At 47.4% G+C, this 25,186-nt stretch overlaps 1 protein-coding gene and 1 long non-coding RNA gene across 5 annotated transcripts in view; one reads left to right on the top strand and one right to left on the bottom strand.

Moving 5' to 3' along the window:
- The window catches only part of PHF2 (PHD finger protein 2), a 90,496-nt gene that overhangs the window by 55,788 nt on the left and 9,522 nt on the right, over positions 1-25,186 (bottom strand). The window lies entirely within an intron of this gene.
- Positions 11,783-23,875, top strand: LOC146404625 (uncharacterized). Its single transcript, XR_014841165.1, has 3 exons — positions 11,783-12,292; positions 14,487-16,610; positions 19,463-23,875. It is a non-coding gene; the product is annotated as an uncharacterized LOC146404625 (long non-coding RNA).

Genomic DNA, 25,186 nt, shown 5'->3' with positions numbered 1-25,186 from the left:
AATGAACATCTCCACAGAAAAGAAAATCATGGACTTGTAAAATAGACTCGATGGCTGCCTGATGGGAGAGGGAGGGAGTGGTAGGGATCGGGAGCTTGGGCTTATCAGACACAACCTAGAATAGATTTACAAAGAGATCCTGCTGAGTAGCATTGAGAACTATGTCTAGATACTCATGTTGCAACAGAACAAAGGGTGGGGGGAAAAATGTATACATCTAAGGATAACCTGACCCCCTTGCTGTACAGTGGGAAAATAAAATAAAATAATATAAAAAGAAAGTGGATTTGGGAGTTCCTATCATAGCTCAGCAGAAATGAATCTGACTAGCATCCATGAGGACTAGGGTTCGATCCCTAGCCTTGCTCAGCGGGTTAAGGATCCAGCATTGCCATGAGCTGTGGTGTAAGTCAAAGATGTGGCTCAGATCCCACATTGCTGTGGCTGTGGCGTAAGCCAGCAGCTATAGCTCCAACTGGACCCCTAGCCTGGGAACCTCCATATGTCGGAGGTGCAGCCCTAAAAAGACAAGAAAAAAAAAGTGGAAAACAAAAACCAAAACAAATAACAAGGGCAACAAGTAGAAAACAGAATACATAATAAATATTAATTCAACTTTTTCAATAATCACTTTAAACATCAATGGTCTAAATACACAAAAACAGAGATTGTAACAGCGGGAGAAAAAAAAACAAAAAATACATGTCGTCTGTCAGAAACTCACTTTAAAGGCACATATTTAAAAGGAAAGGGACAGTGTGCTTTTTGCTCAATTTTACCGTGAACCTAAAACTGCTCCAAAAAAAAAGTCTGTTAGACAATAAATTTTTTTAAAAAATTTTAGATGGAGAAGAAAAAGTAAAAATACGAAGATATATCATTATTTACACTAGTCAAAAGAAAGCCAAAGTAGCTAAATTAATTTCAGTCAAGGTAAATTTCAGAGCAAGAAAAATCATCAGGATAAAGAGAGGCATCATTACATGTGATAAAGGAGTTCATTTTCCAAGAAAATAAAACAATCTAGAATGTCTGTTTTTAATAACAGAGCATCAAAATATTGGAGATTATGATTTGCTCTTGATAGACTGCATGAAAAAGTAGACAAATCCATTATTATATTAGAGATTTCCACATCCTTTATCAATAATTGACATATCCAACAGACCAAAAAAATCAGTAAGGACATAGTTGAACAGAACAACACCATCAATCAACTTGATCTAATTGACATTTATAGAACACATCATCCAACAAAAGTAGAATAAACATTCTTCTCAAGTTCACACAGAACATTCACCAAGAGAGATCACATTCCGGGCAATAAAACCCACTTAATGTATTTAAAAGACTAGAAGTCATACAAAGGATGCTCACACACCACAATGGAATTACACTAGAAATCAATAGCAAAAATGTATCTATAAAACCGCCAAATTCTTAGAGTTTGTTTGTTTTTTGTTTTTTGTTTTTTTGTCTTTTTGCTATTTCTTGGGCTGCTTGCATGGCATATGGAGGTTCCCAGGCTAGGGGTCAAATCAGAGCTGTAGCCACTGGCCTACGCCAGAGCCACAGCAACACAGGATCCGAGCCGCATCTGCGACCTACACCACAGCTCACAGCAACACCAGATCCTTAACCCACTGAGCAAGGGCAGGGATTGAACCTTCAGCTTCATGGTTCCTAGTCGGATTCGTTAACCACTGCGCCACGACGGGAACTCCCCAAATTCTTAGAGATTAAACAACCCACTTCTAAATAATGCATAGGCAAAGTCTGAAGAGAAATTTTAAAATATTTTTAAAGAAATAAAAATGAAACACAAGAAAATTTATGGGATGCAGTGAAAATAGTGCTTAGAGGGAAATTTATAGCATTGAATGCAAACATTACAAAAGAAGATCTAAAGTCAATCATCTCTGCTTCCACATAAAGAAATGAGAAAAGGGGAATTAAATGCAAAGTAAGCAGAAGGAAATAAATAATAAAAACTACAGCAGAAATTAATGAAATTGAAAACAACAAATAGAAAAAAAATCAAAGTAAAATATGATTCATTGGAAAGATCAATCAATTGACAAACATTTAGCTGGATTAACTAAGAAAAAAAGAGAGAGAAGATACAAATTACTCAGGTCAGAAATGAAAAAGGGGCCATCACTACAGATCCAATGGACATTAAAAGGATAATAAAGAAATATCATGAACAACACTATGCCCACAAATTTGATAATCCAGAGTAAATAAACCAATTCTTTGAAAGATTCAATTTACCAAAACTCACAGAGGAGAAATAATCTGATTAGGGCTGTATCTATTAAAGAAATCAAATTAATATTTAATAGTCATTCAAAATAGAAAGCACCAGGTTCTTTGATTAATTCTATCAAATATTTAAGGATAATAGTACACCAATTTTCTACAATCTCTCCCAGAAAACAGAAGCAGAGGAACTACTTCCTAACTTACTCTATGAGGCTAGCATTACCTTAATACCAAAACCAGACAAGGAGAGAGAAAGGAAGACAACAGACCAATATCTCTTATGAACATAGATGCAAAAATACTCTACAAAACATAAGCAAATCAAATTCACCAGTATATAAAAAGACCAAGAAGGAGTTCCCATTGTGGCTCAGCAGTAATGAACACAATTAGTACACATGAGGATGTGGGTTCAATCCCTGGCCTTGCTCAGTGGGTTAAGGATCCAGCGTTGCCATGAGCTGTGAGCAGATCAAAGACTCAGCTCAAATATGGCATTGCTGTGGCTGTGGTGTAGGCTGGCAGCTACAGCTCCAATTCTACCCCTAGCCTGGGAACCTCCATATGCCGTGGGTGCGACCCTTAAAAAAAAAAAAAAAAAAAGACAAATAAAAAAATAAAAATAAAAAGACCAAGAGGGATTTACTTCAGCTAAGCAAGAATGGTCCAATATCTGACAATCAATTAGTGCAGTCCACCACATCAACAGGCTAAAGAAGAAAAATTATATAATCATATCAATAAATACAGAAAAAGCATTTGACAAAATCCAACATTCCTTCATGTAAAAATTCACAGCAAACTCGGAAGAGAAGGGAATTTCCCTTACTTGATAAAGAACAACTCCCCCCCAAGAAAAACCTACAGCTAACATCATACTTAGTATGAGAAACTAGATATTTTTCCCAAAGATCGGAAACAAGGAAGGACATAAACTATCACCACTCCTATTCCACACAGTACTGGCAATCCTAGCTAATACAATAAGTAAAGGAAATAAAAGAAATGCTGATTGGGAAGGAAGAAATAAAATTGTCTTTGAAGATGAGCTGATTGTCTGGGTAAACAGTCAGGAGCAATCAACAAAGGAACTCCTGGGACTCTAAGGAATTCAAGCAGGGTTGCAGGATTACTAAAGTAGATACACAAAAGTAAACTGCTTTCTGATATACCACAATGGACAGTTAGAATTTGAAATTAAAAAAACAATACAATTTTCAGGAGCACCCCCAAAATGAAATATTCGGGTATAAATCTAACAAAATATGTATAAGATCTAGATGAGGACAACTATAATACTCTGAGGAATTAAATTAAAAAACTAAGTAAATAGAGAGGTACTCCATATTTATGGATAGGAAGACAATACCATCAAAATGTCAGTTCTTCACAACTTGATCTATAGATGTAATGCAATCCCAACCCAAAAACACAGTTTATTTTGTGGATATTGACAAACTGATTCTAAAGTTGACATGGAGAGGCAAAGTGCCAGATTGGCCAGTATTGAAGGAGAAGGATGAAGGTAGAGGACTGACACTACCCACCTTAAGACTTAAGTTCATTTTTCACAGAACTCGAACTAAATATTTTAAAGTTTGTTTGGAAACACAAAAGACCCAGAATATCCAAAGATATCCTGAAAAAGAAAAATGGAGCTGGAGGAGTCAGGCTCCCCAACTTCAGACTATACTACAAAGCAACAATCATCAAAACCGTATGGTACTGGCACAAAGACAGACATATAGATCAGTGCAACAGGATAGAAAGCCCAGAATTAAACCCACACACCTACAGCCAACTCATCTATGACAAAGGAGGCAAGAATATACAATGGAGAAAAGACAGCCTGTTCAATAAGTGGTGCTTGGAAAACTGGACAGCCACATGGAAAAGAATGAAATTAGAACACTCCCTAACATCATACACAAAAATAAACTCAAAATGGATGAAAGACCTAGATATAAGACCAGACACTATTAAACTCCTAGAGGAAAACATAGGCAAAACACTCTCTGACATAAACGACAGCAACATCTTCTCAGATCCACCTCTTAGAGTAATGATGGTAAAAACAAAAATAAGCAAATGGGACTTAATTAAACTTCAAAGTCTCTGCACAGCAAAGGAAACCCTAAACAACACAAAAAGACAACCCACAGAATGGGAGTTGCAAATGAATCGACTGACAAGGGATTCATCTCCAAAATTTATAAACACCTTCTGCAGCTCCATACCAAAAAAACAAACAATCCCATCAAGAAATGAGCAGAAGATCTAAACAGATAATTATCCAAAGAAGACATACAGATGACCAAAAAACACATGAAAAGACATTCAACATCACTCATTCTTAGAGAAATGCAAATCAAAACCACTATGTGGTACCACCTTACACCAGCCAGAATGACCATCATCAAAAAGTCTACAACAGTAAGTGCTGGAGAGGGTGTGGAGAAAAAGGAACACTAGTACACTGTTGGTGAGATTGTAAATTGGTCCAACCACTGTGGAAAACAGTATGGAGATTCCTCAGAAAACTAAACATAGAACTACCATTTGATCCAGCAATCCCACTCCTGGGCATCTATCCAGAGAAAACCACGACTCCCAAAGACACAGGTACTCCAATGTTCACTGCAGCACTATTTTCAATAGCCAAGACATGGAAACAACCTCAATGTCCATCGACAGAGGAGTGGATCAAGAAGATGTGGTACATATACACAATGGAATATTACTCAGCCATTAAAAAGAATGTAATACTGGCATTTTTAGCAACATGGATGGACCTAGAAATTATCATGCTAAGTGAAGTCAGTGATACAATGAGACACCAACATCAAATGCTTTCACTGACATGTGGAATCTGAAAAAAGGACAGACTGAATTTCTTTGCAGAACAGATGCTGACTCACAGACTTTGAAAAACTTATGGTTTCCAACCTTAAGTTCGCGGGGTGGGGGATGCCCTGGGGTTGTGGGATGGAAATCCTATAAAAGTGGATTGTGATCATCATAAATTCATTGAATAATAATAATAGTAATAAAGACTTATTGGAGTTCCCGTCGTGGCGCAGTGGTTAGCGAATCCGACTAGGAACCATGAGGTTGCGGGTTCGGTCCCTGCCCTTGCTCAGTGGGTTAACGATCCGGCGTTGCCGTGAGCTGTGGTGTAGGTTGCAGACGCGGCTCAGATCCCGTGTTGCTGTGGCTCTGGCGTAGGCCGGTGGCTACAGCTCCGATTCGACCCCTAGCCTGGGAACCTCCATATGCCGTGGGAGCGGCCCAAAGAAATAGAAAAAAGACCCCCAAAAAAAAAAAAAAAGACTTACTATAAAGCTACAGGAATCAAGACAGTGCAGTATCAGTGAGAATAGATAAACGAATCAATGGAGTAAAAGAGACCCCAGAAACAGACTCAAGTACACATGGTCAAGTGAGCTTTGATAAAGTAATGGCAACACTTTGAGAAAGATGGTCATTTCAACAAATGGTGCTGGAACAATAGGACATTCACATGCAAAAGAAGTGGGGGAAGGGAGGTAGACCTAAAAGTAAAATACAAAACCACAAATCTCCTAGAAGATAATATAGATGAAAATCCAGATGACTTTGGTTTGGTTATGACTTTTTTGATACAACACCAAAAGCACGATTCTGAAAGAAAAAACTGATAAACCAAACTTCATTAAAATTAAAAACTGCTCTTCAAAAGACATTTTTTTTTTTTTTTTTTGTCTTTTTAGGGCTGCACCCATGGCATATGGAGGTTCCCAGGCCAGGGGTCTAATCAGAGCTGTAGCTACCGGCCACGCCACAGCCACAGCAATGCCAGATTCAAGCAGCATCTGGGATCTACACCACAGCTCCTGGCAACCCTGGATCCTCAACCCACTGATCGAGGCCAGGGATCAAACCGGCAACCTCATGGTTCCTAGTCAGACTCATCTCCAATGAGCCACAACAGAAACTCCCAAAAGACATTTTTAAGAGAATGAAAAGATAAGCCACAGACTGAAAGGAAATCTTAGCAAAAAAAAAAAAAAAAAAAAAAAATTATATATATATAATTATATGACTACTATCCAGGAGTTCCCATTGTGGCACAGTGGAAATGAATCCGACTAGTATCTATGAGGATGCAGGTTTGATCCCTGGCCTTGCTCAGTGGGTTAAGGACCTGGCGTTGCGTGAGCTGTGGTGTAGGTTGCAGACATGGCTCGGAGCCTGCGTTGCTGTGGCTATGGTGTAGGCCAGCAGCTGTAACTCTAATTCAACCCCTAACCTGGAAACTTCCATATGCTGTGGGCGTGGCCCTAAAAAAGCAAAAAAAAGACTAGTATCCAAAATACAGAGCAAACTCTCAAAAATTAACCACCCAATTAAAAAATGGGAAATAAGCATATAAAAAAATGGTCCACATCATCAGGGAAATACAAATTAAAAAATGAGAAACTTGGAGTTCCTGTCGTGGCACAGCGGAAACAAATCCAACTAGGAACCATGAGGTTGCAGGTTCGATCCCTGGCCTCACTCAGTGGGTTAAGGATCCAGCATTGCTGTGGCTGTGGTATAGGTCGCAGATGGGGCTCAGATTTGGCATTGCTGTGGCATAGGCCAGAGGATACAGCTCCGATTAGACCCCTAGCCTGGGAACCTCCACATGCTGCGAGTATGGCCCTAAAAAGACAAAAATTAAAATTAAAATTAAAAAATGAGATACTATTACATAACTATTAGAATGGTCAAAATCTAGGACACTGACAACACCAAATGGTGGTGTGGATGTGAAGAAAAAGGAACTCTCACTCATTGTTGGTGGGGATGCAAGATTGTGGCCACTTTGGAAGACAATTTGTCAGTTTCTCACAAATTGAAGCATACTCTTACCATTTGATCTAGAAATGGCAAACCTTGGTGTTTACTCAAATGAGCTTGTGTGGAAAACTTATGTCCACACAAAATCCTGCACATGAACATGCACAGCAGCTTTATTCATACTTGCCAAAACTTAGAAGCAACCAAGACGTCCTTTACTAGTTGAACAGATAAATAAGCTGAGGTACATCCAGATGATGAATAATTATACAGCACTAAAAAGAAAGGAGTTATTAGGAAACTTAAATACATGGAGGAAACTTAAATGAATATTACTAATTGAAAGAATCCGGTCTGAAAAGGGTACATACTGTATGATTCCAACTATATGTCATTCTGGAACAGCCAAAACTATGGAGACAGTACAAAGACTGATGGTTGCCGGGGTGGTGGGAGGGGAGAATCACAGAGGATTTTTAAGGCAGTGAAAATATGATACTATGGTGGTGGATACATACGTTTGTCCAAGCCCATAGAATGTACAACACCAAGAGTAAACCCTAAAGTAAAGATGTTAGTAACAATGTATCATATCAATACTGGCTCATGAATTAAAACAAATGTACACAGTAGCCCAAGATGTTAATAATAGGGGAAGCAACGCCTAGGCAGGTATGAAGTGGTACATGGGGACTCTGCACTTTTCACTCAATCTTTCTTTAAATCTAAAACTACTCTTTTAAAAAATCTTTTTCTAATCAGAAAGGAAAAGTTCCATGTGTGTCCACACGCTTACTAACTGAAAGATCCTAGATAGTCATGTGGAACCATCTGGTGAAAATGCTGGAGAAAAGCTGCCAAAACCTTATGGGAAAATCTTATGAAAGAAATAGTAATAAAAAACTTATAGAGGAGTTCCTGTCGTGGCGCAGTGGTTAACGAATCCAGACTAGGAACCATGAGGTTTCGGGTTCGGTCCCTGCCCTTGCTCAGTGAGTTAACGATCCGGCATTGCCGTGAGCTGTGGTGTAGGTTGCAGACGTGGCTCGGATCCTGCATTGCTGTGGCTCTGGCGTAGGCTGGTGGCTACAGCTGCGATTAGACCCCTAGCCTGGGAACCTCCATATGCCGCGGGAGCAGCCCAAGAAATAGCAAAAAAGACAAAAATAAATTTAAAAAAAAAAAAAAAAAAAAACCTAATAGAAACATGGAGTTCCTGCTGTGGTGCAACAGGATCGGTGGCGTCTTGGGAGCCTTAGGATGCAAGTTAAATTCCCGACTGGGCACAGTGGGTTAAGGAGCTGGCATTGCCTGAACTACGGCTTAGGTCCCAACTGCAGCTTGGATCTGATCCCTGGCCCACGTGCTCCATATGCCTCTGGAGGGGAAAAAAACAAAAACACAAACCTATAGAAACAATGTTTACGTCAGATATTAATTAAATCACTTTAAAAAACAAGCAAGCAAATGGGAAAGGACGAGGATATAAGAAATACTGACTTACTGGGTAACGAGATTGTGAAATATGCTGCTACTTAATTTTGGAATACAACACAAATGTAAATCATCTCTCTGAATTTAAAAGCAAGGCCCCCTGTTAACCCATCAAGCCCACTCTTCTTCCTGATTTCCTGACACCAGGAGCAGAGCTCAGGGCTCCGGGCTGTGGCTTCCACTGTGCCTGACCCTCAGCACCCACCATCTGCCTCCTAGTGTGACCTCTGGGGCACCATCTGTCTTCTCCCACCTTAGGGAGGCTCCTTATCTCAGGGTCTTCTCCTCCACATTCTCATCGCTCCCCCATGTGTTCCCAGGTCAGGGCCAAACAGCAGAAATACCCCCTTGGCCAGCAGGTTTCTGAGATGACCACAGACACCCTAGCAGTGCCCAGTGGGTACAGGCGGGGCCACCCCAGACCCTGGGTCCATCAGGGCCAGAACTGGCTGTGGGCTAAGGGATCTGGAGGTGGTCATGGGGTAGCCTCCAGGTGCTGGCTAATGGTCCAATGTCAAGGTGAAAACAGAAGGTGAGCACAAAATACCAGGCCCACACACAACCCCATGGGGATGCCACCAGGCAGGAGTTCTGGTGGCATCTGGAACAAGCCATCCTGAAGGGAGAATAAAGCTTCATTCCTCCAGTAGGTGTGCAGGTAAGGGGTGCGCTGGGCAAAAATGCAGGGTGCAGTGTGGAGCCCATGTGGTCCTGGCTCAAGATTTGCTGGCAGGGACCCAGGGAGCACTCAGTATGTCCCAACCCAGGCTGAGAGTTGCTACTTGAATCTGCAGACAGTTGGGGCATCTGTGTCTGCATGTGGTCGGCCCTAACAGAGAGAATGTTCAAGCAGCAGGTGTAGCCAGGCTTGAGTGAAGAGAGGCTGCAGACAGACACTGGGTGGAAAGGCCCCAGAAGCTGAGGTGAGGCTCTAGGGAAGGGGGGCCTATGACTCTAGCACCAGCTGTACTTTGAGTACCCAGGGCACCTCAGAGTCAAGCAAAGGACCGATTGTGTCCATCGCCTGTGAATGCCCTGTGCTCTGGGGCTGGAAACACCCCAACCATTCCCTCCTGACCTGACTGCTCCAGCTAAGTGGTGACAGGGCCCTGAGGGAGGGGATCAGGTATCTAGATCAGGCTTTCTCCCACCTGTACACCACAGCCCAGAGCACCAATATGAGGTTCCTGGCACCAGTATCATCACCTGGGCCAGCAGCCCCTTTGGGAGACAGGAAGCCCCAGACCTGGGAGTCCTCCCTCCTTTTCTCAGCGTCCTTCCCACATCTGTGCCCCCACTGATCTCAGCTCTGCATCACCCCCTCCCTGTTGGAAAGACTCCTGGGCAGGGTCCCCAGCCCCAGGCTCTGGGAGAACTAGGTCTTTACAGAACTAGAGCCACTGAGAGTGTCCCCTAGAGGCAATATGCCAAGAAATGGGCCAAACGACCCGCCTCAGGCCCTCTGACCAAATAAATCACTGCTGGGCCTCTGCCCCGAAGAGGTGGTTCCAAGGAACATAAAAGGATGTTTCTGATGCTCTGCATGCCCTGCACAGAAAGGCCCAAGGCAGAGACACCACTAACCAGGGGATTCCCAGACAGGCAAATGTTTACAGCATCAGGACATGTCTCTGGCCGGATGGAAAGGGCATACACAGAAGCAGGGCCACAGCCCTCAGCAGACGGGGGTGGACCTGCTGGGCCTCATTTCTCCTCAGGACCCTCTACGTGTCTTTACTGACCAGGAACACTTTTCAGAGTCCTGCGCTGCTCAGTCACGGCACCAGGCCTGAAAGAGACGCAAGGCACCACAGGACCAGCCCAGGCCTGTGGATCACCAGACAAGAGCTGGCTGAAAGCTGCTGCACAGGGGTAGGGTTTCCAGAGCCTGTGGGACAGGGAAGAGGGGACACACTTGGGGGGTCATCTCAGAGGCTCCAACACCTGTGAGGCAGGTGAAAGCTGTGCCCCAGAGACCTGTGTGGGGGTGGTAGCTCCCTTGGGCCTTGGGAGGACAGATTTTCAAATACAAGATGACCTACCCTGTGGGAAAGTAGGACTAAACCCCCAAGGACATCATATAATAATAGTGTCATCTAATAGAAGGTAGAGAACAAATACAAATGATGGCAGAATAAAAGAGAAAGATTCAAAAGCATGAGGTGCACCCTCACACACACACGGGAAAAAATGACCACAAAATCGGAAAAACCAGAACTTGTAGAAGTGAAAAATGACATCAAAATTTAAAATTCCATTAACAGTTTAAGCAACAAATTAGACACATTTGCTTTACATGTCCACAGAGTTGAGAGAATGGATGAACTGGAGTCACCAAGAATGTAACAACACAGTAAGACAAAGGAATGGAAAAAAGTCAAAGCAAAGTTAAGGGCTGTGAAAGAGAATAAGAAGGTCCAATTCAAGAAAAAAAGAAGCAGCTCCAAGAGTTCCTGTTGTGGCTCAGTGGGCTAAGAACCCAACATTGTCTCTGTGAGGATGTGAGTTCAATCTTTGGACTTGCTCAATTGGGTTAAGGATCCAGCGTTGCCACAAGCTGCAGCATATACATCACAGACACGGCTCAGATCCGGTGTTGCTGTGCCTGTGGTGTAGGCGGGCAGCAGCAGCTCCGATTCAACCCCTAGCCTGGGAACTTCCATATGCCGTGGGTGTGGCCCTCAAAAGAAAAAATGAAAAAAATAAAAGCTTCAGGAGGTGAGGGAGAATGCTGGAAGGATGGCCAGGAGATGGGGGCTAAGGGCTACGTGGAATGGAGGAAAGACCTAACTCAGCTCCCAGGAGCAGGGCTGGGGCAGGGGGTACTGGAAGGGGCTAGAGATGCACAATATCCACCTCACCACCAAGCACACTGGCCAGGCCCTGGCTCTCTTTCTCCAAGAACCACTTCCCATCTTTGCCATCACATTCACCCACTGGGAGAGAGACAAACAATCCCCTCATTCTCCGGGAGCAACGTTTGGGCTTTGCTCCTACCCTCCCACCCTCCTACCTTTCTAAGAGCCTTCTCATGAGCCTAAGATCCCATTAGGCATCAGGGATCTCACTGGGCACTGACCTACCTCCCAGGTTCTCCCAGGACCATGGAGACTCTCTTGGCAACAATGCATGGGGCCAGGATGTCAATCCTCCTGCCAGCACACAATTACCTCTCCTGAAATGCCAAGTCATCTAACACTGATTTTTTTTTTTTTTTTTTTTTTGGCCACCCCTGTGGCATGTGGAAGTTTCTGGGCCAGGGCTCCAGGCTGCTGCAGTGACCATGCCCAATCCTTAATTCACTGTGCCACAATGGAACTCCCCACAGCAATCAGAGAAGTAAAAGAAATAAAAGGAATGCAAATTGGAAAGGAAGGAGTAAAACTACCATTATTTGCAGATTACATGATACTATACCTAGAGAATCCTAAAGACTCTACCAGAAAACTGTCAGAGCTCATCAATGAATTTGGCAAAGTTGCAGGGTACAAAATTAATACACAGAAATCGACTCCATTTCTGCATACTAACAACATGGCCTTAGCCCCCTTTGTGTGTTTTCCACCAGTCAGAGCCTGGCTGTAAACTCAGCATGACTGGGGTGTCATGACAGCCTTCCCCTCCCCAAGGCTTGAGCAAAAGTTAACTCTTTTTTTCCCCCCCTGACTTTTTAAGGCTTCACCCGCAGCATACAGAGGTTCCCAGGCTAGGGGTCCATCGGGAGCTACAGCTGCTGGCCTATACCACAGCCACAGCATCTTAGGATCTGAGCTGAGTCTTTGGCCTGCATCACAGCTCACAGCAACGCCAGATCCTTAACCCACTGAGTGAGGCCAGGGATCAAACCCAAATCCTCATGGATACTAGTTGGATTCGTTAACCACTGAGCCACGATGGGAACTCCAAAACTTAGCTCTTTTATGACGTGATGCTACTTAGAACTTCCCCTACTGAGCCCACGGGGCTCCAGGCAAGTGCCCCCAGTCTGTGGGGCTGAGACTCCATCTACACTGACCTGCCAGGTATGACAGGCGCCAGGACATGATCACAGGGTGGCTGCTGGCCTGGGACTCAATCCTCATGACAGCCTGTAAAATGGCCCTGTCATGTGCACTTTGCAGGTGAGAAGTTGGGACAGGTGAGGCTCTTGCTCAGTCCATGTGCTGAAGGTGTCCATGGATATGAGGTTGCCAACCCATCCCAGAATGGAGGAAGGCCGGGTGGCCTCTAGTCCAGGGCAGCTTGGGCTCCCACAGTGAGGACAGGCTTCCAACTAAGAGATTCACACAGGTGATGCCCTAGAAAATTCCTAGACTCTCCTCCTCCTAGTGTGTCTGCTTTCCCTTCGGGAGAAAGCATGTGTGGCATCTGCGGCCTTGAGCTTATAAGGCCTCCCCTCGAATTCTCAGGGTGCTGAACACAGGCTGCCACATCCTACTGCACCACTCTGACTCTATCATACACACCCCATAAACTGTACCATAACATCCACATATACATGCACACACGTACACTCACAAACACACCACACAGTGCACAAAACACACCTCACATGCCACACACTGCACACATACACAACCTCCTGCCACACACGCACACACCGCGCACACTCCACATGTACACCACACACACACACACACACACACACACACACTTACACACACTGCAGGGTTCTCCTCTCACTGGTAAAGCAGGCTAGACCGAGCTGGGGGGGGCACGGGGCATCCCAATGGCCAGATTCCCTCCCTGAGAAGCGCTAAAACCCTGGAAGTCTCACCTTCCCTGGCCGCAACATCTCCGTCGACAAAGACACAAGGCTTGGCTATACCTAGAGCAGCCAGAATTAACAAATAAAACTACAGGACGCCCAGTCAAGTTTGAATTTCTGATAAATAGAAATCCAAACTAGTTTTTATCTGATGCCCCTCCCTGCATTCCTAAGTCCCTTCTGGCTCTGCACCCCCCAATATGTGAAATGAGGGTTGGACCCCATCTGTCCCAGCTAAGACACTTCATGCTTTATTGTGGACCAGGGAAGGTAAGATACAGCCATGATCACCAAACACTGCAGGTGGTAAGCCAGGTCCCCCACGGCCTGTTTGCTGGCTCTGGGTCCCGTTTTGAAACACTGGCGTTCAAACAATGAATGGAGCACACTCCTTTACTTGGTTTTCCAACCTCTAGGCTCCCCATCTTCTCCCACAACCTTGACCACTGCTCATTTGGAATTTGTCTGAAACGCCCTCCTTGACCTCTCTGGGAACTCACTTCTTGGACTTACAGAACAGAGGGGCTAACCCAGGGGGCCTGGAGGGGCAGTGACATCTCCGTGTGCAGCATGAGCCTGCTCCAGTGGTGGGCATGTCCACTCTCAGGCCAAGCCAGTGCTGCCAGATCCCTGCCTGTCACTGCCACAGGGAGGTGAACATGCTGGACATAAAAATGAAGCACAAGCCATGCCTGAAACTGCCCTCACACCCCTGCAGTGTCCATAAGGACAGGTGTCTGAGCTGCTCCACATCCTCAAGGGGGATGGTCAGCAGACCTCATCCTAGGGGCTCTGGGACAATGCAGGGTGTCCCAAAGTGTTAGCTCTCTGAGTCCTGCAGGGAGGACAGAAGAAGGGGCTGCAGAACAACTGGTACGAATGAAATCACTTTTGAAGAACATGCAAGAGAAACCGCTTCCAGAGTTCCAGTCATGGCACAACAGAAACTAATCTAACTAGGAACCATGAGGTTGCAGGTTCGATTCCTGGCCTTTCTCAGTGGGTTAAGGATCCAGCTTTGCCGTGAACTGTGATGTAGATCACAGAAGCGGCTCAGATCCCCGTTGCTGTGTCTGTGTCTGTGGAGTAGACCGGCAGCTGTAGCTCCAATTGGACCCCTAGCCTGGGTATATGCCAGGGGTATGACCCTAAAAAAGCAAAAAAAAAAAAAAAAAAAAAGAGAGAGAGAGAGAGAAACCACTTCTGAGGGCAGAGGCAAGAAGCCAACATGTGAAAAAGCAGAGGGCTCATGCTGGACCCCCAAAAGTGTGGGGCAGAGCGAGACCAACAGGATGGGACTAGGCGCAGCTTCTTAGGGAACTTCTGCCCTGTGTCACCTGGAGGTGATCACGAGTCCCCTACCTGGGAACCTCTGTGCCTGCTGGACCCTCTCCTAGGGTGAGGGGTACCTGGTCCACCCAAACACACCCACAGTACACACCGGAGGGCAGAATCCTCTGGAGGACAGCTGTACTTTCTGGGGCTCAGGACCAACAGGACACCCCACTGGGCTCTTCACGGAACCAAGCCATTCCCAAAGAAGAGGGATCCCGGCTTCCATGGGCCAGCGTTGGGGATGTGAAACAAGGATGAGGCCTGAGCTCCAGGCAGCCCAGACTTCCAGCCGTGGAGCCAGCCTGGCCCAGGAAGCCCATGGAAGCTGCACTCCAGTCCATCTCCCAGCCAAGAGGACCCCGCCTTGGGCCTCAGGGCCAGCTTGACAGGCCCTCTCACAGCCTGAAAGGTGGGTGGGGCCTCCAGGAGGTGCTAGGATTCAGGTCCATGCCCTTCACCAGAGGCAACAGCCACAGGGGCTGGGACCAGCATGGGGATGTGCTTCTGCTTGAGGGTGGTGGCTTTCCCTGCTCATCACACATCATTTATGGATGAGGACCTTGCAGGCTGCCCATTCACTGCAAACACCCTTCCCCATGGCCTTTCTGGTGGGATGGGAGCCAGGTCTCAAAGTTCTGCCATGGGGCCATCAGCCAGGTTCCCACACAGCATAGCCACATTCACAGAATCACCGTTGTCACCATTAGTCAGCCTGATTCTCACCTGTCAGAATACACAGGGTTCCCAGTGGGCTGTGTGCCTGGATGGGTCAGGCTTTCCCGTCTTCTCTTAGGGGCATTTGGACTTTGGGTCCCCACCCTACCCCAGGCTGGTGGTCACCAGGCAGGAGGCAGGACCCCCACAGAGGCAGAGCAGCTGGAGGCTGCAGGGGAAGACTGGTCACCCCAGGAAAAGTAAAGCCACTCAGCTGAGCTCCTGGAAGTGACGGAACTGGGGTGGGGGCTCCTGAGGACCACTGCCTGAGCAGAGCGCCTCCTCTGGGTGCCTGGAGGAGGAGGACGCCAGGCTGAGGGGCTCTCCTGTGCAGGAAAGGGGCGTGGAAAATCAGGAGAGCAGAGAGCCTAAAAGAGAGGAGTTCTCTAAAACCCCTCATCATGACTGTGTGGATACTTGCCATGCTGTCTAGAAAGGAAGGCCGAAAGCCCCCGCAGCTCCAAGAGGGGCTGAACTGAAAGGGCTCCAGCAGCAGCGAGAATGGATGGCCCCTGTGGAGAATGAGCCAGGTTCCTCCCAGAGACAATGGGGGTCTTTCCTGAGTAGATCCCAGAACACTCAGCCATCTCCTGCACCCCAGACACCTTCCCATGGGCACTGCAGGTCCACCAGCCCCAGCAAATGGGGCTGAGCAAATGGGCCCAGCAAATGGGCCCAGAAACTGAGGTTTGGCAGCCTCTGCTCTCCACCCTTGCAGTGCCTCCCTCCAGGGCCAGCTCCACCCTTCCCACAGCTGGCAGGAGCAAAGAGGAGCCAGGACAACGGTCCCAGAATGCCTACCGTTCCTGCTGCACTTCCAGAACCTCAGAGCCGGGCATTTTTTGCTTTTTTTTAAGACTTGGCAGAAATTCTGAGTCTCTCAGGCACAATTTCCCTGACTCTGCCCAGGGACACACCTGCAGTTGCGCAGCAGCAACCTGCAAGGGAAGCCTCTCTGGGCAACCAGGAAGCCCCAAGAAGCAAAACCCATCCATTCACCCTGCCTATCAGCCCCTTTAAAGCTCCGCGGGTGGGCTGGACCCTGCCGGCAGCCCTCCCTCTCACCAGGATAAAGCCAACACACCACAGAAAACAATCACATTCAAGAAGTTCAAGGGTGTTCCCACTGAGGCTCAGCGATAACGAAGTCAACTGGCATCCATGAGAACTCAGGTTCAATCCCTGGCCTCACTCAGCAGGTTAAGGATCCAGCGTTGCCACAAGCTGTGGTGTAGGTCGCAGACGTGGCTCAGATCTGGTGTTGCTGTGGCTGTGGTGTAGGCGGGAAGCTGCAGCTCCAGTTTGACCCCTAGCCTGGGTACCTCCATATGCTGCAGGTGCAGACCTGAAAAGAAAAAAAAAAAAAAAAAGTGCAGGATTTTAGTGCTGAGAAAGTACTTGACCTCACCTGTCTCCTCCTCCAGAGGTCTCAGCCACACCCTGGCAGCCTGTGAGCCTCCACACTGCTCATCTTCCCCAGAGCCCCCCTACCTGCCTGAAAAGCAGGTGGGGCCTCCAGGAGGTGCTAGGATTCAGGTCCATGCCCTACTTCAAAGGCGACAGCCACAGGAGCCAGGACCAGCATGGGCACGGTGTTTGTTTGTTTGTTTTTGTCTTTTGTCTTTTTAGGGCCACACCTGTAGAGCTACAGCTGCTGGCCTACACCACAGGCACAGCAACATGGGATCCAAGCCATGTCTGCAACCTACACCACAGCTCAGGGCAACGCTGGATCCTTAACCCACTGAGCGAAGCCAGGGATTGAATCCGCAACCTCATGGTTCCTAGTCGGGTTCGTTAGCCACTGAGCCACTACGGGAACTCCCAGAACAGTGCTTCTGATTGAGGTTGGTGGCTTTGCCAGGCCTGGCCCTGGGTTGGACTAGGTGAAGAATGCAGGGCCCAACAAGGCTACTGGTCTCTACGGGGTGGTCTCTGCCCTGGCTCGCAGTGAGCAGCTCCAGACCCCTTAGGGCTGCTGGCCCAGCGCTGCATGTAGCTTCCTTCCCTTCTGAACTGAGCATAGAATCCTGACAGAAACAAGGAAGCCTCCGTGACCTCTCCTAGACCACAGCTGTTCAAAGTTGCCCACCAGGACAGTTATTCACTTGACTTGGTTCTGCCTCTTCTGTACTAAGTGCCCTGCAGCAATCTTAGCCAAGACCTCAGATCCAGAAAACAGGAGAGAAGGAGTCTGGCTCAAGAGAAAAGTCAGAAACAGCAGAGCCCAGGGCAGCTCACCCAAGAGGATGAGCAACTGGGAAAACGTCCACTCCTGCTGGCTGCTGTGGACACAGTTCAAACAGAAGCTAGTTATCAAATCTGAAAGAGGAGAGTGTCACCCCGGGCCCATGAGGCGGGAGTAAAACTAACAAAGCTTGGTGAGGTAGAGGAAGTAGGTCAACTTAGGGACGGTGACTTTCTGTTTGATGAAATCATCTTAGGAATCCCAGGTCTACCATCCTCCAAGAACAAGGTATCTTTGGGGAAGAGGAAATGGGGAGAGGCTAGTAAAAGGGCACAAACTCTCAGCTATCATATAAAGGTCTGAAGATCTAATGTATATCACAGTGACTGGAGTTCACTGAAATGTGCCAAGAGAGTAATACTTAAGTCTTCTCTTCCAAATACAAAACAAAATGAAACATTAACTATGTGAGATAATGGATACTTTAATTAACTCCAATTGTGAGACTCTTTCCACAGTGTATCCATATTTTAAATGATCTGATGGCACATTTTAAATATATTACAATTTTGTCAATTATAACTCATTAAAGCTGGAAGGAATAAAACTGAATTTTGTAAAACGTGTAAGAAAGAAGAATAGGGCATCATCTTTGAATATGTACATATTTGGTGCAAACCAGTGGTGTGGACACTCATATTTGTAAAGGATGTGCGCCAAGTGGGTGCATCTGTAGGAACATTGATCCTCGTGCATCACAAAGTGTATCTGGCACACTCAGAAAGGATGTGTGCACAGAAATACAGACGCACGTGTTTTCAGGGCATTCCAGAATGAACATTTTGAAAATAAATGTCACACAATGAATGCGGTCAGGAAATATTTTCTGCAACATCAAATCCTAAAATTCTCAAGGCTTACATTGTATTTTCAGAATTATTTGCTGCCATTCCAAAAGCAGATCCACCTGAAAGTGGTTCCCCATATTTTGGCCCTCAGTTACTCTTCTCTCTACCTTTAGGTGGAGCAACTATAAATAATAATTTAGTATCTATAAGTATCATAGTGTATATGAGGAATCACTTGGTACCTGTAAGCAATGGCTTGAAGCCCTGTGCAGGAGGACCCCCCATTTACAGAGCAGTGTTTAGCTTCTCAGACTGGAACTAACCTCAGTACCTCCGGTAAGGGTTATGTCCACTGGGGTCTCTCTCCTCTTGGGTCACACCCCCATCAGCCTGGCAAACCACATATTCTGTGGCACTGAGGCCCCACTTGCTCTCCCCTCCCGTGGAGCCTGGTGACTAGAAGCTCAGCTGCCGGTCTGCAGGAGAGAGATGTCAGGACAGACCAGAGGAGCTTGGCTCACAGGCTCTGTCCTCTAAAGCTGGTTGCACACTTGGGACCCCACTTAGAGTGGGACACTCTAGTATGAGAGCAGCTGGTGACAGAATGGTCTTGCTGGGAAGGGGTCACCCGATCTCAGTCACTGCTCCTAGTTAGGTGGGGCCCCCACCTGGGACAAGCCCAAAGGAGGGAGGCTCTGACCCCAGCAGGATCCTATGGGCTTAAAATTCCACCTGCAGAAAGACCCTTGTGGCAGATGGAGCAGAAGGCTCCCTTCTCGGCAGAAGGCTGCAGGCCAGTCGAACATGCAGGATCAACAATGTTAGAGGGGTCGCCATAAGGGCCTTTAGAGTCAGGGGTCCTAAAGAGGGCATCCTGCAGCTTTGCCCCCAGGCGGAGACACTCAAGCCCAATGTCTACAAAACCTACATTCTGGAGTTCCCATCATGGCGCAGCAGAAAGGAATCTGACTAGGAGCCATGAGGTTGCGGGTTTGATACCTGGCCTTGCTCAGCAGTTTAAGGATCCAGCATTGTGGTGAGCTATGGTGTAGGCCACAGACACAGCTCGGATCTGGCACTGCTGTGCCTATGGCATAGGCTGGCAGCTGCAGCTCTGATTTGACCCTTAGCCTGGGAACCTCCATATGCCTCGAGTATGATCCTAAAAAAAAAAAAAAAACAAAAAACCTACAGTCCACAAAATCTGGAAACTGAGAGGCGGGGTCAGAATGACCTCTACATTCTGATCATCTTATTTTCATGTTTATCTCTGATTTAAAAGTAATATTATGCTCTTGGAAAACAAGTTGGAAAGTTCAGACCAGTATTAAAGCATCAGTGGAAAACTCTCAACCCTCTAACATGTCAGCACATTTGCTTCCAACATGTCTTCCATTTTAAGAAATTCAAACCAACTAATACACTATATAGACAACACAGAATCTTGCTTTTTTCCCCACACTTAACATTAGAGCATAAACATTTTCCCATATCATTAAAATCTTGTAAACATCACTGTTGATGACTGAATAATTTCCTATTGTGAGTACATTATAATTTACTTAATCATCTCCTCGACTCTATCAGCTAAGAGTCTAGAATCCTTGATATATTAAATGAATATTCCGAATGTCTCTTTATGTGTTTAAACCTGCTCCAGTAAATTTTTAACAGATAGTCCAGATAAATGCAATGGGCTCTTTAAAAATCAGAAGCAGGTTTTAGAGCTTTTATTCCAGCAGTTTCTAGGCAAACCAATTGTATGCAGATATAGAGCAAACACCTCTGTCAGGAAGCTCTGGGAATTACAGCCTTTCATCTGGATACAACCCTTGGAGACTCAAAAGGTGGCTGGGAAGACAAATTTGACCTGAGCGCAAATGTAGTCTGAGGTCGTGTTAAGAGAAATACGACTCTAGACCAAGGTGAGGTCCCTGTCCTCAGCCCACACCACACTCCTGAGGGCGTCAGCTTGGAGGGTGTTTAGAGGTGGGGCCTGGAACCAGCTCTGTGCTCTGACCCTCCTGGGGACAGCCCAGCATGAAAGGTGGGCTTGGACCTCCACTGCTGCCACACCTGGCGGGAAGAGTGACTGGTGTGCTCCAAGGTCCTATCCTGGTGGGATATTCTACTATCTTTCCTTGCCCTTTTTGGTTTAACCACAAAGGGCAAGAAAAGCAAAGATCAGGTTATGGAAACCTGGATGGGCTCCAACAGGCCCCTTCCCCAGACTCCCAGGAGGCACAAATGCAAGGTGTGGGGGTTGGAGCAGAGATGTGCTGTGACTCCCTGAGGCAAGTGCCTTTTGATGGGCCTGACCCAGAGGGGACCAGGGCTCTGAGGCTGGGATGGTGCAAGCTGGGCTTCAAGAGACATTGGAACAGCAGCTAGCATGGCCCGTGGGCAGTGAGCGTGGTGAAATGACACTGGCCACGCTCCACCACCATCAACCTAGCATTGTGTTGGGAACACTGAGCATCAGGGACCTCACCTGGCTCATAGGTCAGGTTCCCAGGACAAGAAGAGGCACAGAGAGATCTTGGGCCTCACCACGCAGGGGGTACCAGGGCCCGCTGTCCATCCGTGGGACACTCACACTGACAGATTCCAGCAAGCACAGACTTGTGCTTCATCCATAGTTCCACCGCATAGACAGGACACTTCCGAAAAGGCCTTGAAGGATTCTCTTGCCAAGTGACGGGTAAGAATGGCAGGCTGCCAAGTGCTGCCTTTTCCTTCACTAACTGGCAGTGAGCACAGATCCCGCTGAACAGGCCAGTGCTGGGAGGTGACTGTGCACTCTCCAAGGAGGACACTCCAGTACAACAAGGCTCCTGTGAGCATGTGCTGTGGCCCCAGCACAGGGACCATCTGTGCAGGGATTCCTACAGGAATTGATGAATGAACCCGAACCCTGGAATCCTGGAGTGTCAGGATGTTAGTGACAGGAATCAACCAAGCCTGACTCTGCCATCCCTCAGGCCTCCAAGTGGCCAGCTCTGAGGGGGGGCTGATGATGGGCTGATCCTGATCTGCAGTTCCAACCAGGGACCTTGGGGAGCCGGCCAGGCCACACGAGTGACACGGGGCCCCTGAGAGAAGGCAAATGGAAGGAGAGGCCCCAGAAGGATGACCCTGGGGCAGGGCAGGCCTCCACTGAGACAGGCATCAGGCCACCTCCTCCTGTCGACAGAACCTCAAGCTGGTCACAGCCTCCCACTGTAGACAGGCAGCCGGGGCACCTGGACCCTCGGCAAGTGGGGTCCTGCAGTCATCACTCACCAAATCACAGGAGGCACAGGGCTTCCTGTACTCAAATGTGTGCTTCCCAGGACTAAGGGGACGGGGAGGCTTCTCCAAGGACAGAATCCACCAAGAGGGTCCAGCCCACCTGTGGGGAACACCCCGATGTCTAGAAGTAGCACTCGGCTGACAGAGGAGACAGACTGGTGTGCAGCCTCAGCACAGGTGTGCAAAAGGAGTGTGGACCAAGTGCTCCCTGCATACCCCCACTCACACCTCCAACTCTGAGTGTGCATCCGGGCCAGGAGCCGCTCAAGTGGACGGTGCTACCATTGGCCCCTGGGGCAGAACATGGAGAAGCCCAAATTGCTCTCAGGCAGCCTTTCAGAGAGGAGGTGCAGAAGACCAGTCTAATGACATCTTTCTTTTCCGAAGAGCAATCTGAAATCTAATAAAACAACACATGAGTTTGAGGCCTTGAAGAAACTGTGAAAGAGGAACAGCATCATGACCCTCATTGGTAGCCCTTGGGATCAGCACCTTGCGGAGAGCGGGCCCACATCCATGTCACAGAAAACCCCATGGGGCCGGCGAGGGCTACTCAGTGGCCACAGAGGGTTACAGGCAGCCCTGAGAGCTGTCATGGTGCTACACCTGGGCTGGGGTTCCCAGCTCACAGGTGTGTGAAGGTGCCTGCAGGGGAGGGTGTACAAGTTGGAGATATGGCCCCCAAAGGTACACAGTCTCTGTAGGAGCTTCAGTGTCAGGATCAGAGGACAAAGGCATCCAAGAGGCCACCACCACTGGCAGCTGGGCACACAAAGCTCTGTAAGCCTGGCTCTGTACAGAGGACCTCGAGTAGGAAGCGGATGGTAAATGCAACAATTTGGGCGCCTTAGCTGTGACCAGGGAGCAGCATGAGATGTTAACAATCAGGGAGACTGAGCCAGCACAGGCACAAACTCTACCATGGCTGCAACCTTTTTATACACCTGAAACAAGTCTAAAATAAAAGTTTATGAAGAAAAAGAAAGCAAATGAGGCCTGACCTCACAACAGGACTCCGAAGGAAGGCAGAGGGGAAATTCAGTGAACAGGTGAGCTTTCACCCTTTGCCAGCCCTGGAGGTTTGGGGGCACTCAGAGCACTGCTGGAGCCAGAGGAGGGAATGACTGGGAGTGCTACCTGCCCCCCACCCATCAGAAGAAGGCCACCTCTCCTCTCACTTCTCAGAAGCAACCTGCTCTCCTCGTCTTTATTAGAAAGCGTTTGAGGAGTTCCCATCATGGCTCAGTAGTAAGGAACCCGACTAGCATCCATGAGGATATGGGTTCGACCCCTGGCCTCACTCAGTGGGTAAAGGATCTGGCGTTGCCAGGAACTGTGGTGTAGGTCAAGACACAGCTCAGATCCCACTCTGCTGTGGCCATGGTGTAGGCCAGAGCTACAGCTCTGATTCGACCCCTAGCCTGGGAATTTCCATATGCTGCAGGTGTAGCCGTAAAAAAGAAAGAAAGAAAAAAGAAAGAAAACATCTGGGCCACTGGCAAAATCCTACAATGGTAGGGAGAAAGGGATTTCAAAGTGAGTGAGCTCAAAAAAAGACATCTGCAAACTGAAAAGAATGGAATAACATATAATATATATTAAATGCATCTATATTTATATAGTGATAAAAAAAACCCACAGTGAGATATAATTTTTCACCTTCCAGATTGAACTGACAAAAAGATCAAAAAGTTCAAAAAGTGTGTTGCCAGTGTGTAGAGAAACTGCTACAACCCATCTGGCCATTTTAAAACCTGAAATGCTGTCTCCTTCAACTCAGCACCCTTACATCTTGGAATTTATCCAGCAGATGAAGTCGCGCTTATGCGCACGTAACTGTGTGAAGCAGGATGCTCCCTGCACAAAACTGCAGTTGCTCAAGATGCGAAACAAGGAGACAAGGAGACTGGATATGCATCCCCGAGTGCCCGCATGAGGGAGCCTGTGTGAGAACCATGTCCCCAGCAGAGCCACACCTGCGTGCGTGCCTGTGTGCCTGAGGAAAGGGAGAGGGGATGGCTGCGTGACACAAATGTTGTATAAACAGAAATCTCCCTGGAGGTTTTCCTAAGGAGCTGCAATTGAGTTTGTTCTGAGAAAACAAGCTTTTCACTACATATTTTTTCATACTCTTTAAAAAAAAAAAAAAAAGTCCTAGTGTTCCATTTGCAAACTTGTTCAATCATCTCTTTTTAAGTGAATAAATGCAGTTTTTCCTTATTATAATAAATAAAAATAAGAAAAGGGGTCAGAAGCTCTATTTTCCACCCTATAAAGGCGAATACAATTCTGCAGAAGTTCAGTTACCTCTTGACCTCAACTGGGGGCAACTGTGTCCCCCAAGGCATGGGCCATGCCTGGAGGCACTTTTGCTGTCACAGCTTTGGGGAGGGGGTATTACTGGATTAGTAGGCAGAGGCCAGGGATGCCGCTCCACATGCTGCACAGCAAAGAATTTTCTGGCCCCAATGTCCATAGAGCCCAGGTTGAGAAACCCTGATCTAATGTGTACACACTATTTCCCAGACATGTCCTGTCTGGAGCTAGTTTCCATTATTAAAAAGTTTTTTTCTCAAGTTGAATGTTAATCTGTCTGCCTCCATCTCCAAGCTTTACTCCAGCACTTGATTTTTCCACAGCCCTGAGGCTGGGCTGGCCCCTCTGCAGAAGGAAGTCCCCCAGGGCTGCACCTCTGGAGTTCGGCTGCTGAGCGCCAGACAAGCAGAGCCACCAACCAGTGCTCTCTGGTCCCATCAACACCCACCTTCCATTCCGGAGGGTCACAAGGTCTGTGGAGGAAAGGAAAGGAAACACCAAGTGCCCTGGGGAGCTAGGGAAGGGTGCAGGGTGGCAGGACTGGGGCACGGTGGGAAGGTCTCTCCCTCACTCCTGCCCAGAGAGCCAGGGGCATGCCCTGAACCGAACCCTCAGTCCCTGCCAACATTGCCTTTAGGGCCCACAGAGATTTTAGACAGTTGGGGGTGGGGCAGTGGCTGTAGGAGTTGGGAGGGGCCATCCAAAGACCAGAGAGGAGAGCACAGCACACACTGAGCAGAACAGGGCTGAGGACACAGGGGAAAAGCATTTCTACCTGTCTTTCAAGGCAGAACTCAGGTAAGAGGCACTCAGAGCCCTAGTCACACACCTGACTGCGGCTCAGTGAAGGGTGGGGGCATGTGACACGGTCCCTAGACCACAGACATGGCTCACCCGCACCAGAGAGCCACCCCAGGTTCACCTGTCCACTTCTACATCTAGAGCTAGGGACCAAAATTCAAATGTCTGATGTGTGCACAGTGGCAGGTGGCAGGGCTCCTGGAAGATAGGGGCCCAGGTGGCTGAGGGGGATGCTGGAGAGGCCCAGGGGCAGTGCCAAAATCAGATGGGGGCTGCCTGCACAAGTACCCAGACTGAGATCGAAAGATCACCAAGACAACACGGTACCATGAGAACCATAAGGCC

Source organism: Sus scrofa, chromosome 3, assembly GCF_054392235.1.
Source record: "Sus scrofa isolate SSC_HxYL_T2T_F1_AM1 chromosome 3, Sscrofa_HxYL_maternal_Yorkshire_Landrace_v2.0, whole genome shotgun sequence".
In the NCBI taxonomy this organism is placed as follows: Eukaryota; Metazoa; Chordata; class Mammalia; order Artiodactyla; family Suidae; genus Sus; species Sus scrofa.
The sequence above is the reverse complement of the archived record's forward strand: the minus strand, read 5'-3'. Positions and strand labels throughout refer to the sequence as shown.